Genomic DNA, 16751 nt, shown 5'->3' with positions numbered 1-16751 from the left:
CAAGCCAACAATTATCACCCATTATATGCTATTTAACTACTCCCTAAGTCTAAGGAACTAKGTTTAAAGCTATAAAGTATTTCCATTTCTTTATAAGTCACTTCAAGAGTGAAACTTGTKTGACCAGTTTCAGTATTATGTCAACATAAAAATATCTGAAACACAAGATAACAAGAAGTATTAAGCGAAAACAATCTCAGAGGATACTGGAAAAATTTCAAGCAGAGGGAACWATAGGAAAATAAGTAACTGGCATTTAAAAATATTTTGTTTTCAGAGAAATTATCTGTCTTAAACATAGGTTTAACAAATTAGGAATAATAAGTAAAGCAMACTAAGTGAGCATTATTACTTTCCCACCAAACAATTCTTAACATGATWTAATTTGTAGWCAGAAAATCTACAGTATACCAGTCCTGAAAAAAACTGTGCTAAGCTTGCTATGAAGCAAGCAAGCAGATATATAATTTTAATAAGATTATACACATCTGAAATACTAGGGTTCCTCAAATATGTCAATTGTCGTGTTCTTTTCTAAATTAGCAATATGCATKGCTTTCTTTAACGAAATTTCTATTTTCTTGTTTTCCTAAGAGGAGCGGTAAGAGGGAAAACAGCCACGGACAGAAGAGCTTCATTATTAGGGAGGGAGRAGGAAGCAAAGGGAGGATAGTGAAAGCAAAAAAAAAAGATGCATTTTGGCAGTATATTTTAATCAAAAGACAGAGCAGACAACTTCACTTTTCTTTCTTCCCTTCTCACTTTCCCTCATCAGCCAACAATAAGAACCAGATCTAGCTCACTATATGCATACTACTTTACTGCATGGCTAAGAAAATCACAAGATGAAATGGAAGGTAACAGCAGCAGCCACAGCTTCAAGTCTGCATCTGAAATATCAAGACTTGCCTGTGGTCTAGTCTACCACTGAACAAGCCCAGGATCTCTTTCACAAAGGAAAGATATCTGGCAGTTTACATGGAAACCCCTGCTGCCTGAAGCCTTCTTCACTAGTCTCAATGCTTCCTCCAACATTTGGAATGATGGATGAGGGAAGTTCATGCTACTGAACCTGGCTCACCTTGAAGGCACTGTGAGGGACAAGCTGAGTTTGTCAAAAACTTAAAGGAAGGTCTACCAGGTTTGTTCATGAGCACATAAAGCTTATCTTATATTAAATGTACATTGAGTTAACCACAATATTTCAAAACTGCTAAGGCAATTTTCAAGAACAATTTTAACTTGTCTTTGAAGGACATGTATTCTCTAGTAATAGGAAAGAAAGCAATTTTAATTCATTTTTCTAARCAACAAAATAAAAAGGAATTCCTAAAATTATGTAGATCAGTCAAATGAGTTCATTTTAATTGCTAACTGTAGTGTTATCATGTCATTTTTTAATTTCACAAAGTTGGATGCAATGAAACATAAYCTTGATACAACCTATAAGAAGCAGKCTAAACACTTGAAAATGGTGAAATCATATGCACATACAAAAAGACTAAGCTACCAAAAGCACCAGTCTTCTCAACTGTATTTGACAGTTCCAAAATTCAGGCACACATCCAGAAGAACTTTCTGCCCCGCGTCTGGTCAGTAAAGAAATTGAGGTTAACCTTTAATTTTTAATGTCACCTGCAGCCAGTGACTGCTTTTTCTAATGCAAGTGACAGATAAACAGCAAAACACTCCCAAGATGATACACAAAGCACCACATACCATAAGTGCATTTTTATTTTTATACCAACTCAATTTCTCAAATGGATAACCAATGTTCCTACTAATTTACATTAAGAATTGAGTGAGGCATGAAAATTGTTCTGATGCATAGGCTCTATTTCTTTAATGTACTGCATAGTGTTCTGTACTTTATTGCAACACTGGAAAAAACTAAATACACTTAAAAGGTACAGAAACTACATATACAAGCTCATATACGTCTTAAAAAATCACTTCAGAAAGGAGTTTTAAATTATCCAGAGAATAGGAAGGAAAAATAACTAATTAAARTCACTGATGGAAGTCAGTAAAAGCAAAAATAAAGGTGCCTATGAAMTGAGCTTACTGACCTTCAACTACTTGAACTAGTGTGTTTCCATAGACCAATATTAATACTTTAAATCTACATTGGTAGGATTTCCAATTTGTAATTCTTTTACACAATTCAATACTATCACCTTAACATTTGCAAGGTAATTCCAAACTAAACAGAGGGAATATGGCAAATTGAGGTAATATAGTCTAGCTATTCAAGGCCAAATTGGCAAGTCTTTAACAGTAAACACTGTATCATTACTAAGCACTGCCATGTTGTTAATGTTAAGGAGAGGTTTAAATTAGAGAGTGAATTGCCCCTTCAGGTTGGGACTTAGGRCATATTATGGGAGAAAGCAAAGAAAAGCTCCCACTGACACTGCCTATGTTTCACCAGTTCTGTGGGAAGCAGGCTGCAATACAGTTATCYGTCAGTTTTAAAACCAAATAGTGCAGTCACTATTTTCACTTGTCTTTTAAAATTTAATGCAGCAAACTGGGGAGAAAAGAACCTATGTTTGTAAAGTAAGATTTCTTTTGATACAGAAATGATATGAAAATAGTTTCTGGACAACTGCAGGAGACACATCACAAACATTTTTATAAATGTTAAATGTATAACTATGACATTAATGAAAATGAGGCAAACTCAGTTTGCTTTTTTTCAAAAATACAAAAAAAACCAACTCACATAGTGGCAGGTGCTCAAACACAAAGCAGACAGCTGTCTTTAGAAGGCTATTGACCCCACATTCAACAGGTAAGTAGTGGTGGGATATGGCCCAGCCACCAGGAGCAATGAGGAAGCAGCAGTGGCAGTCCCTTTATCAGACTTTTGGAATTGACCTTCAGATGGAGGAAAAAAGATACTTGATGAAAAAATGCTAAAAATAKTTATCTAGTTATTGATCTAACAGGATTCAAGTTAAGGATTCGGGACCTAAGGCACTGGATTTTTTCTGAACATTTCAATACAACAAAACCAAAAGTGACTAAAACTAGCTTAAGTTTTTTCAAGTCAAGGAAGTATTGTAATTCACATAGTCATTTATCAGWAGAGATAGAAACAACATGTAAAGTAAGTCCATTGGTACAATTTATTTATTTCTAAGATTACAGCAATGGCAGAGAGACACCTCTAACAACTTGAGCATTAGAAGATTTATTCAGTATTTGACCTGAAATTTTTACCAACATGTGATGCTTGGCTATTTCTCAGCATTATTTTCAATTTCTCCTCCTGTGAATGAGCTTCTTGAAAACATGTACCCTACAAATTTCAGTAATTTGATATTTTAGATCTATTTTCTAGAAAGTTGTTCATTCATTATTAATAAGAMCACAAAAAATTGTATAGGGTTCAACAACACACTATAGCTGATTATAAACACTAAAAATGTTATGGTTTTAAGAAAAATGTAACAAATGAAATATCAGCAAYTGATCATCTATCTTTTATTAACTCTCTTAAAACTGTTCAAAAATCCCCTTGTAAATCACAAAAAAATAATTTAAAACCAACCCTCTTAAAAACATGTTTATGCAGAATTTTTCAACTACTGTGAGATAATTGAAGTCTATTYATGATGGAATAAAATGATATTTTAAAATATTTTTTTTCTATTACAAATATGCAAAGTTAACAGTGTTGAATTGGAAACACTATCTTTTTGAAAAGGGTGTACTTTACTATTTGTGCAGTTTTCACCAGAAAATTTAAGATTTCAACCATTTATACACATTTTTTTTTAAAAAGGTCAAAAATTACACAGATTTTGCAGGTAAATACCCAAATAACTCCTGAATCTGACTACTGCTGTCAGATTACAGTGTAATGTACAGTGTTGTAATATTTAGAAATATACTATAAAAAACATACCTAATGGTAAAAAATAAATTGGGATTTCTTTTTTAAGAATTTAAATTAAAGGTAATTGTCTACTCTTGAGTATATTAAACAGTTCCAACTGAATAGTGGGTTTAGGGGATTTTTTTGTAATTTGAATTAGCATCCTAATTGCAACATACTAGCACATAAATGTATTTTTATTCTAGAGCATACTTTGAGTTATTAAGCCTGGCATTAAATTTTGTAACAAGATGTAATATATCTAATTCAAGAGGGCTTAGAGTATTCCTGTATTACTTATTAATATGTTAAGTGAATGTTTGGACAATTGATTTCAACTAGGTTTTGTGACTAAAACATGTGACAAAATACAATTTTCAAATTACATAGTCCATTTGTCATAACTACTGTTCTTTCTAATTTCTATAGGTGTTAACAAATTAAGCAAAAAAAGCCACACTGACTAAATAAAGAACAGTAACCATTTCCTAATTTAAAAGAAACCATCAGCATTAGACAATGTGTCCATTTAGTCACTAGCAAAGCATCCTTGCTGTTCTACATCCTATATCCTTCTTTTCCTTTTTATACCATCCTTTCTGCATTTCCCCCCAAATTCTCTGCTTATTTGCAGAGGAATTAATACAGTGAGACCAGTCTTGTACTGAAGCAATAATGAATAATAGCAAATGCATTGCTCAAATATCTCAACAAGCCAACTCAGTCCACCTGTTACTGAGTGACAATCAGTGATTGGTTTGTTTAATAAAATCAATATATTTAACATACTAATCCTGTAAATTCTTACTGAAACAACAGAAATGTTCCCAGCCAATGGTTTCAATAATGTTCATGTAGTAAAACAAATAGAAAATATTACTCTGTAAGTTCTGAAAACAGAGGTGATGACAATGTATTTCACACCAGTTCAGTGCAAAGATTTTTGTGTGATTCATACAGTTTTGACAGTTGTTTTCAACAAGTTACACTGCAGAGTGGTCTCTATGCCTGCACTGATGTTTTCGTCATGAGTTTCATTCAAGTTATGAGTTGGATAGAGCACGGAGAATGGGAAAAGYATGATCTCCATTGAGCATTTGGCCTAACTGAAATAAAAGACAGACTTACTGTGAATATGAAGAAAATTATATCAGAAAACGAAAGAAAAGAAGATATTAATAAGTTACCAGAGCAACTTATGAAACAGAATAGAATATTATGTTAGGATTTTTATTACCATGAAAGAAGAGATAAAGATTACTTTTCTTGAAAAGTATGAAAAAGTAACTTGACTACATAAGCTGAAGTATTAGTAAGCACAAGCCATATCTGCCTGTATTTTAGTAAGTGATGGCATCCTCATGCAGACAGCTCACTTTGAAGGATCCCTACTAGATATTTCTAGAACCTACATGAGGGCTGCACAAATCACTCACATGGCAAATGCAGGCTATCTGCCAGACTTCTTGAACATCACCTACAGAAAATAGCCCTCAATGTATGAATAAAGGTATTTCCTCACTTGTGCAAATGCCTCCATTCCCACACAGGATGGAGGAAAGCAGGAGTTCAGCATCATATGCTAGTAGAAGGTTCCTAACAACTAGAATTGCTCCAATGTTTAAAGAAGTTATCAGGAAGGTAACAGGAAGAAAACACAGGTAATTTTCCTTAAAACTACAAATGGAAGTGTTTAGGGAAACTACTTTTTCAAGGTAACAAAACAGGTACGATAGCACACACCTTCCAAAGAAGCACTTATGCTTCTTGTGGTCCAGTAGTCACACAACTCTGTTCTGCTTGGAAGACTGTGTACATGAAAACATCTCAATGCTTTGTCACTTGTTCTCAGTAAGTCTCACTTCTCTCTCCTTTAAACAGACATTAAACTAAAGGGCAGGAGGAGGAAAAGGGCATGGGAACAAAAAAAAGAAATGAACCTAATTTTATGACTGTTTATTCTTCCTCCCTCAATAATGTTTCCATTTTAAAAAAATTACATCTAAGAATACATGTAGCAAACCATACAAATTACTTTGATATTTCACTATATTAGCAAATACATTCAATTAATTTCTCATCAAGATTCAATGGTATCTCAAAGATCTATGCTGAGGGATTCAAACCTGAATGCTTTTCACAGTCTCTCTTTCAGTAAGTAAATTTTAAACTAGACTTTCAAATAGCTAGACTTTCAAATAAACTAGTAATTTCAAATAGCCATGTGCTGCTTTTTTGACATGTGTCCATCATAACACTGTCCATCATAATACAGAATTAAAACCCAAAAATATTAACATCGACATCAAGTCAATAACAAAAGCATTTTAAGAAAACTATCCCTTTAGAAACAGAATATGTGGCATGTTTAAAGTATGGAATTCAGTTACTGAAAAGAGTCCCACTTCTGCATTGCTTTTCAGGCATACACACACACAAAAGAGCATTTTAAGATGCCAGAAGCCAAGCAAGATACTCACTTGTACAGGTCTATTAAATCTGTGAATGCAGGAGCTGCTGCATTTCACAGTCTATTATTTATATGACAGAATGAAGATCTGAAAACATGAAATATAGCCTTAAATTATTCACTTATTCTTTTCACAAAAGGAGAAACCGTCAATCTAACACTAAAAGACTTCAAGCATATTTCTAAAGGTTTCATGAAAATTGCCTTATTTATCAAAACTTTATTCCCTCCGTTTGTTCATTAAATACTGTAGCTTTGCATTAAGGTCAAGCAGTGTCAACCAATTACTGTTGTTCGAAAGTCCTACTRCCTTAATACTCAAAGAAACCATGGTATATAGTGAATTATTTTAATAGGCAAACTGAACACTGTTTACCCAAAGTACATTTCAACCATAAAAATGTATTTTAAGGGTTTCTATCAACAATCAATTATAGTACTATTTATTATCACWGCAGCACTAAGCATGATTCTTTGTCTGCTTAAATGCCAACCTTAAAAAATATACRTCTATTTTAGCATATTCAGCAATATTCTGTTCTTAGCTCATAATAAAAGAAAGCAACAAAAATTAAGTGACCTATAAAGCAAACTCAAAGGTAAAAGATAAAACACTGGATTTTAAAGAGACAGTATTAATTGGTATAAACCTACTGGCTGTTTTTCTCATTCTCTCTTGGTGGGCAAAARGGCTGAGTTTATATGACAGACCTGAAAAAAAATCCACCCTGCTTTCAATGCTCCTAATTTTGCAGTTTTATTTTAGAGTACAATTCTCCATCTGGCAATATACATGAAGAATAAGTGGTTATGGACAAATTTATTAAACACCAAGAAAAGACCACTCATAGGCCATCATACCCAATACCAAAGTCATAATAATTCAGGATAAAATAATATCCTTAATATATTTTGATGTAACAATCCAGGAGAAAGTCCCTCCTGTCCTACCTCAGTCTTCTACCTGACAATGGCCTGCAGTTCAAAAGACGAGAATGATGATGATTTTACTATGTAATCACCTCTAATTTCATTTTTCAGAGAAGCAAAATTTTGGATCTCATTTCCCTTTGGAACTGACCTGTTTATTCCYRTTCCACCTAGTATGTAAGCTGTGACAAATGAACACTTAATATTCTGATGGTAACCTTTGAAATCTTACTGCTATGAGCCTAACTGTGCTTTTCTGAAGTTACAAAACATGCAAAAGCAAAGAAAATTTCTCCTACACAACCTGTCAGCTTGTCTCTCTAGAAAAAAATTTCAACCATGTCCTCTATCAGTGATCAATGAGACCTACAGTGATACAAGACACACATGCCGTTGCCACAAACAAGGAGAGTAAATAAAGTAACAAAAGGAATTTAAAAAAAACCCAGCCTGAAAAGTTATATTGAAACTTATGGAGAAAGACATAACATAGTAGGATCTGTTGTCTCATTATTTCTAAAAGATCAGAATGAAGAAAATCAAAAGAAGYAGAAAGGAACAACCTTTTCTACAAATGAAGTATAAAAACAACCAAACTTAAAACAAGTCCTCCCCAGTCTCCCCTCAGGTGTCCTAAATCCCACCTTCAAGTTACAGTCTACCACTGAAACTTGAAAAGATTCAAAAAAAATCCAAAGAAGATCCAAACAAATTTTAAGAAGAAAAGAGAAAAAAAAATGGATCCCTTCAAACTCATCTGAATTACTTCACTGAGAGAGTGCTTCACAGACGGTAACAGTTGATGTGGTACAAGCTTGAAATCAGAGAGATTTTAAACATGTTCTGCATTGATGGTGCCATACATAACAAAATATTGTCCAGACATAATCATTATAAGCTGGACACAAAAATAATTGAAATCAGAGAGCAGTTGTTCTTCAAAAGATATTGCACAGGCTCTCTCAAGCCATTTATACATACATATATATACATATATATATATATATATTTGTTTACTCTGTTTCTGTGCGGCATTTTCATAAAAATCCTAGCGACTCCAAGTAAGTATTTTTAAAATCAGCAGATAATAGAATGTTGGGACAAACTAGCAGCCCCTCAGAGGACAGATTTCCAAATGCTTTTGAAAAATTGAAGATACGGTGAGAAATCAATAAAGACAAATCCAAAGTGCTAAATTTAGAAAAGATATCATCATAAATACAACACAAAATGGACCACCAATAAAATATTATACAGGGTATCAATAAATAGAGAAGAATACAAATCAAAATAGTGGATTCTGTGGTATCTGAAAAACACATTTTACTGAAATATGCTGGCATGTGCATGGGGTTGGGTCTGTGCACACATGGCAGCACGTGCATGTGAAGAGCTGATAATTACTTTTTTTTCATCTCCTACTATATATTACATAGTTTTGGAGATCATAATACTTACAAAGATGTAGGCAAACAACAAAAAGGCAGAGGGAGCATTACTTAAAGGAGTGTTGGGCTATTTGACGAACTGAAGCTCCTCAAGAAAGGTTTGATCAATGCACTTGATCCTGCARCAAGACAGACTGAAAGGAATGGYAATCTGTCAYCTTCCAGGCAATACAATTCTCCAGYGCCAGTCCACCTTCCATAGCCAACTACAATAAGAATATGAAGAAAAAGGAATAGTGTCTCTGTACTCTCCATCAGCATAAGTTCTCTCTTAYTGGTCTCCTACCTGCAGACTCCCATATTCAAAGCCATCACTTCCCTTGCTAACAGACAGGTGGACAGGAGATTACTCTGCACAGTTGCTTTTGTATTTCCTCATCATGAGCTCACATTAYGCTGAGAACATCTGTGTGTAACTTTTCCTGTTTTATCATTCTTTGGCTAACATTATGGAGAATATAAGAAAAAAATGCATCACCAATTATTTTTATTATTGAATTACACATGTGATTACATGTGTACTCTTAAAAGGAGCATGTACAGCTTCATATATGAAAACCTAACACACAAATAGTAGAAAGAAATCATATCCAGAACTGCACAGCATGAAAACTAAGTGGTTTTAGAAGACATCCTTTTCTGCAGACATTTCATGGACAGCTCTTAATAATTCCTTAACTCTTGTCCTGTAATAACAATCAAAAATTATTTGAAAAATCAAGGTGGCATGCTAATCAACAGCTAATCTTCTATGAATTAGAGACAAGTCTTCAGCTTTAAGGGACATGTCATTTGAGTATAATGGATCAGAAGAAATGGATATTCTGCACTGATGAAATCATCCTCAAGATGACAGAGAGAATAAACTCTGCTCTTCTAGATCAATCAGCTCTACTGGATAGCACTAGCCAGCAGTGGGAGATGTGGAGGTGGGTTGTAAGRTAAGGAACAGGCTAGAGGCAAGAAGAGCTGTTATAATTATAGCGGGGAACACAGAATTTGTTAAAGGAAGTCTACTGTATAATTACATTTGAAAATTTAGCAAGATGCCCAGAGGCTGGCTTGCAGCTGTCAGGAGTTGGTAACATTGGAGTTCTGCTCGGAGAAAACCACTACTGCAGAGAAGTGCACCTCCACCTCCCTGTAGCTGAAACAACTTTGATAAGGCCTTTAAAGGAATGACTTCAGCAAAAATTGGTAAGATTACACAACACATGAGATTATATCCATTCCCATTAAATAGTGTTCAGAGACTGGGCATTTTTTTTAAGGAAATTAAATTGTTTTGATATTACATTAAATGTATTTTTTGAATGAATGTCAATGGGAGTATTTTGTCAATTGCATCTTTTATTTATTAAGTTAAATTATTATGGTTTTTAGTGATATTAATTCATAATCAAGGTAACCTCATCTCTTTGCATACGAAGTCACAGTTTTCTCTTTGGTCTATCTGGCCCAATCAAATGAGAACAAATGAGTAAATGCAGACAAAATGCAAGAATAAAAATAAATCTTTGTTTGTTTCTTCCTTAGAGTTAGAACTGAAGTGATGTTGCCACTGAGAAACTAGTAGGAAACTGCAAACCCACAAAGTGGTAATGTGCAGGCAAAGTGATCAAGTATGAAACATGATTAAGCCATTCTTGAAAAAGATAGAGAAATAGGATTGAACAATTTTAAAAAGGCTCATTTTATATGAAGTTATTGATTCTATTTAAAAAAGTATATTCTGCTAATTCAGATATTAGCAAATGAAATGCTGTGCACGCTGAAAAACGTCACCAACTGTATTACTGATGTTCATGTAAAACACATCTGGATAAAAAATTGAGAAAGAATCATACTAGAAAACAAATTTGACCACACAAAATTATGTTGTCATATTAACAGCACAAGAAAATAAAAAGTTCTGAAGACAGAGCAGAGCCCACAAGTTTAAACCAAAACTTTACAGTAGRATTATTTTTAATTGCTGCAACAACTGCTTTTATTTCAGGTCTACACCTCTGTAAGAAATTTAAGTATATTTGTCTAATTTGCAGTAAGGAGAGAAAACTGATGGTCATTTCAGCTTTATTAAACCTGCTACTGCTTCCAGATTGAAGAAAGCACTTAAAGCCTCTTACGATGTCTGACTGTTGAATCCAGAAGTGCAGACAGCACATCAGCTCATGCGTATCTGGTCCATTAGCCAAAAAATACCCTTGTTTGATGCCTCATTATTAAAATTGGTATAAATACTTCAGATGTCTTTGCTATAGAAAGGTAGAAATATTTTTTTAAGTATAGGCTTTGCTCACTTYGAAAAATATTCTCAACATAAGACTGAAGAAAAAGTTTCTTTCTGTGCATCAAGTCTGCCTTTTGCTCAGTGTAACAGGACTGCAGCAGGACTGGGATTCACTATCTCAATTTTGTTTAAGGAGAGGGGTGGAAAACAACCCAAGAAATCAGTCATTTTATGTAAATTTCTCTCTACTTTTCATTTTACAAAGATGGACATCTGATGGATAGTCATTTCAACAAAAAAAGGATTCCTATCGAACATAGGAAGCTTCAGTTTTGTTTGACTTTTATGGAAAATTAACCTACACACTTTTACATATTCTTTTTTTGCTTTAATTTTGAAATTAAAATGCAGTCACTAAAAGAATTCAAGCCTTTGAAAGATACACAAATTAAATCTAAGTACCTTTAAAAAAAAAAAAAGAGAAATTGAAACTCATTTTGGAAGAAATTTCAGAAGTACAATACTGACTTCAGACAGTGACCAGTTCTTATTTCAAATATGTTTTTTGGTATGGTCTAATTACAARTATTCWGAGCCTTGGTCAATTCTAATTGCASAGATATTGCAAATGTAAAAGAAAAATGCCAGGCTTCATAGTGACTTCTACTTTGAGCATTAAGGTTACTGTGCTGACTTTTGTCATATTCATCTATATTACATTATATAATGCAGCTTAAGGACTACAATGATCCCTTCAGGAACGTGCAGAGATAAACTCAGTCTTTCATCTAAAATATTACTGTGGAAGAACAAAAGCATTTTCATGCAATAGTTACCCTTATGTATCAACAATTCCACAGTAAAATGTAAGAAAACCAACTACATTACATTACTGATTGTTGCATGTTCTTGTTGCTCTGAACCAAGAAAAAAAAAAAAAAAAGGCCTTTAAACATCTGAATATTCATTTTGAAAGAAAAAGAATGTCTTACATGGAATTCTGTGTAGGTTCTGATATGTAAGCACAAACCCCCATAACTCTAGGGGCCACTTTTACCTTTTTTTAATAGGAAAACAAAGCCCATACATAAAAACAAAACAAGAAAGAAAAGTCAGTGTGACCTTCCTTGTTGATACACAGGACAAAATGAACACAGCTCACACATGTGCAAAATGTACACTTTCCAAGATATGAACCTTTTCAGCACAAATATTTGTATGGAATTAAATTTTCCAATACAATTGAAAAATGCTAGTTCCCCAGTCTGGCTGTGCTTTCAGGTGTCTCTGCTTCTTCTGTAACATGATGCTCCTACCATCACAAGTGTGGTGTTTATTTAATACAGTTTTAACACATAGGGATGTACAACACTACGCTTTCAGCCCAAAGGTAACTTGCCCTATCCAYGCCAAAACTTGCTTTGGCTCTTCTCCTACCTGTACATACATGTAAGTGATTATCCTGTTTTTTAGATTGTAATTCTTTCGATAAAGACTATTGTCCAGTTTTAYGTTTTAGCTAAGGAGCTGTGATTTCCATTGCTCTTATCACTAGATGAATCCATAACGTATGGTAATTTGTGTTTTCAGCCTTTCTTATTYGCACTTACCTATGTATCTGTTCACTGAAACCTGTAGTTTTCAAAAAAGATTCACAGTGTAACTTTTACTAGAGTATTAAGATGTATGACCATCTGCATGAGATTCAGGTTACCCATTCACACAAAGGCAGACTTTTAAGATAATGCTATTTAAAATGGGAATAAAATAGCCTGCTCTTTCTAAACTTGCTTTTSAATATTTCAAATAGTTTGCCTCTAGTCTTTTCCTAATAAAACAGGGAATGTCAAAGAGCATATGAAATTTTCTAAATTAAGGAAAGAAAAACTAGAATGCACATTATATGTAAGTGGTAATAGGCAGAGACAACTTCACTAGGCTGTGACATATGACATCTGGTAGACTATTATCATAATAAATGGGAAAGGTAGGTGAGATTCTGTCAACAGCAAGGTAAGAAGAAATGCATCTTCATCAGAATGACAAACATATCTGCCTTTAAAAAACATAGGTCAAACCAAAATTCAGGTATCTATGAATTAAATATTTTCACTTTATTTAATCTCTTTTCTTTCTGATTTTAACAATTTCATTGAAGTACAATGCAAATCTACATTTATCAAAGGTATGTATTTATATAATTTAATTTCTTTTTAGTGAGGAYAAATTAAGYTTGCTAATAACTGAGGGCTAAAAAYTCACAAGTAACAACTTACTACTTTTTTACACTTCTACATATAATTTTAACTATGCAAAATAGTAATTTAAYGATTGTCAAACAACAATCTAAATACACGCTACATCAATTTGTGACTCCTATTGGTACAGCCATGCAGGTATCACACAGATGTTGAAATAGCTTCATCTCTGCAGCTGACCAGGGGAATGGCAACACCACTCACCTCGGGATCATAATAGGTATCTGACAGTATGTGCGAGCTACAAAARAAAATTCTCATGTAAGAGAAAGAAGAGGGAAACAGTGACTTTCTGAAGGTAGGTCATGTTCCCACAAACAGTGGTTTTTATGGTTCATTTTTCTCCACGCTTTATTCTTCAATTTCATGTCATCARATGAGAATAAATGATAAGAACCATCAAAAATTGTTATTCCATGGAGACTGAAAATTGTCATTCGATGCTTAAAAAAMCCCTTAGTATATTGCCTTTTTATTTGTGACTAAAAGCAAGACCTAATTTACACCTAGTCCTTTTAGAACTACATATATGCCTGCAAAGTAAAATTTCCCAGATTATAACAATTTTCTGCACATAAAAAAGTAACAGAGGTTTGAAAGTCACCAAGTGAACAGTCAAGATACAAAGCAATGATGGGGTTTTGTAAGAGTYATGGATGGAAGAATTCAGGACAGTAAATGAAAGAGGCTTTTTTGGGGTTTTCTTTCACTTCTTTTTGATATGAAAAAACTTGGAAGAGCAAATTCCCAAGAGGAACTGAAATACAAAATATTAGAAGGAAGATAGTGGGAGAAAAGGCAGAATATTATTACCGCATTCCTWGATATCCATTTCCTTGATATTGTGTTAGTTTTGGGATCTTTCCAACACTGTGCTGGAAAAGACAGTCTGCATGATGGTATTTGTCAACCATTCTCAAGACATTAATGAGTGATTTGGTCACATATTTTCAGACTTCAGTGGAAGCTGATGGCATTAAGATACCAGAGAGATTGATTTGGAACTGTGTCTGTATCTCGCGTGTACTCTTACTTTGTAACTATTGTCTCTTGTAACACATAAACAAAGATGCTTGAAGCGCAAGGAAAGAAACCACAAAAACTCTGCAATTTTTGTACACTCTCATAAATGCATGCCAGTTTAATGCTGATTTAAGGCTATCTGACAGGAGACAGATATCCCATTTTGGCCCTGTCACTGCCTTCCTTCAGAAAACAGGCTCTTGCCATAAAGCAGCTTGCGCGCAAGCTCTTCCATTCACAGACAAAAGAGCTTGGAAACACGAACCTGCCTGAACTTCTTGAAGCGTGAAGGAAGACGGAGTAAGGCAGCTAACAGGTCCAAAAGTAAGTATGTTAGGAAAGCAGAGATTCCATTTCACACAGGTTGAATGGCTAACCCATTTTGTATGGCTGCAATTCTGTTCTTGTAACAATTTTATTGGTTTTAAATCAACTATWAGAAGCATCTGGAATATAACATAAATAACTTCTGTTTTTCCTTGAACACAAATCCAAATGAATGCATAGAGACTTGCACAGGAACTTAATGAAGGAGGATGGGGAGATCTAACAATGCATAAAGCTGGAGTAGGGGTGATGTCAGTGAACTGGAGCTCAAATTACAGTCTTGATGGCAGATCGTGATGCTCATTCTCCAAAAAGCTGGGCAAGTCAGTCTGGAAGTAGAGAGAATGGCATTYGTATATAGGAAAGTCTACTTTGCTTTCTGTTGTATAGCACAGTCGTAACAGGAAAAGCAGATTATGAACGGACTTAACACATTGCTCTACCTATTTACCAGACTGAACTTGGCTAAGTGCTTATGGCTCTTCCACTCAGCAACAAAAGCAGAAAAAAGGGAATAAATAAAATACAAGAACWCTGTTAGTCAGATCATCACAATTCCAGTTCATAACTCCGTGGTTTTAAATTTTCTTCATGCCCAAAATTGCAATAAGGAGAGTATCTACTGAACATTACCATCAACATACACAGCTGCCTAACACTACATAACTTCATTAGAGACTCCTCATAACCAGTTAGGGAGTATTTCACAAATCTTGTCTTAACTGAAAAACTGCATCCGTTTGCTASCCTAATCTGACCATCTTTAGTAACAGAACTGGTATTCAAAACAACAGCTATACTGAGCTTAAAAAGAAGATTTTATAATAAAAACTATAATTAAATAAAGCAGACTTTAGAAAATTGAGAAATACAGAAAGTCATAATCAATARCTGTTACAGATACAAGAGAAACTAAAATAAGATACAGAATTAAATTGATGTGATATGGTGTATTTCAATACATTTTGTGCATTCTTTTTCATTTTACAATCCAAATACCAAAACTGGTATCTCAAACTTCATCCAGAGAATTTATCTAGAAATATTAAAACTTTTCTATTTGATAAATAAAAATAAAATCCAATAATTAATGCTAGAAAGCATAAAWTCAAGCTCATCTACTTTCAGCAAAAAAAAACCAAGCAACCATATTTGCCTTGTTAATTCCTTAGTGTAAGCTTACAATTGATAATGTAAACTTGAAGAACCTGGAAATTCAATTATAGTAATCTAAACAACCAGTTAATAGTCAAAAAAATAATAGATCTAGTGCAGATTTTACTCTGTGGCATAAAGTTGTTGACAATACATTTCTCAATAAAGAAAAATTGAATTATAGCCTTAGGGTGGTTTAATTTGGTACAAATTTTGAATAATGTTATATACATTTCCAAAGCAGATGCTAAGAGACTCTACAAGGACACTCAGCTCAATCAGAAGCCAGATTAAAGTTCCATCTGGAATGAAACAGTTCCACAGCTCTATTACAATTAGCAGAGTCACCAATGTCAGACTCAAAAGTTGGGCAACGTGAAACTCTTTCTCTTCAAAATATAGCTATTAGCCTAGAAACCAAACAAATACTTCACACATCTTTAAAACAGACTTTTTAAGAAGTAATAAACTTGTATTTCTCTAGTCAGGATGAAAACTGTCTTTCTTATTATTATGGTCATATGAAYCACAAAGACTACCCAGACACAATGATTTTCTATCACCTCTCCCATTGCATGAATGTAGCATTAAAAGTCACAAGTGTTCAAGCAACTGCAATACTCAAAGTATCAGCAGACTGAGAATAGCACAGAGTGTTTGCACAAAATAAAATTCAAGATTGATTTCAAATTGCCCTGATCTTTGCCTTCCCAATTCCCAGACTTCTTGTTATGAAACAAAGCATTTCCCCAACAGTGCATGCTAAAGAACTGCAGCCTGAAGTGACCCATCTTCAGACAAAATAAGAACAGAATTATCTGTGAGATCTAACAGCAGAAAGTGAAAGTTTAATTCTTCCACCAAATATTCAGTGTAACAATGTTTTCCTAGATAAAAGCAAAAACCAAATTTCAATCCAAGTTTACTACACAAAAGCATCCTTTCAAAGCACAACTCAGTAAATGGTAGTGCTGATACACAGTTAAAAACACATTAAAAAGAAAAAACAAAAAAATGCCACATG

General features: G+C 33.9%; 1 protein-coding gene across 2 annotated transcripts in view; it reads right to left on the bottom strand.

The window, feature by feature from the left end:
* Window positions 1-2868, bottom strand: part of TBC1D5 (TBC1 domain family member 5) — a 242886-nt gene extending 240018 nt beyond the window's left edge. Inside the window, exon 1 of one of the 2 annotated variants that reach the window (XM_057377438.1) lies at window positions 2726-2868. The gene's annotated coding sequence lies outside the window, so the exon portion shown is untranslated. The remainder of the gene's footprint in view (window positions 1-2725) is intronic. The other variant, XM_057377435.1, reaches the window with a different exon arrangement.
* Window positions 2869-16751: the final 13883 nt, after the last annotated feature.

This window comes from Malurus melanocephalus, unplaced genomic scaffold, assembly GCF_030028575.1.
Source record: "Malurus melanocephalus ecotype Western Australia unplaced genomic scaffold, MMel_1.1 scaffold_315, whole genome shotgun sequence".
NCBI classification, from domain to species: Eukaryota; Metazoa; Chordata; class Aves; order Passeriformes; family Maluridae; genus Malurus; species Malurus melanocephalus.
Note: the sequence above shows the minus strand (reverse complement) of the source record. Positions and strands in the feature narration are given on the sequence as shown.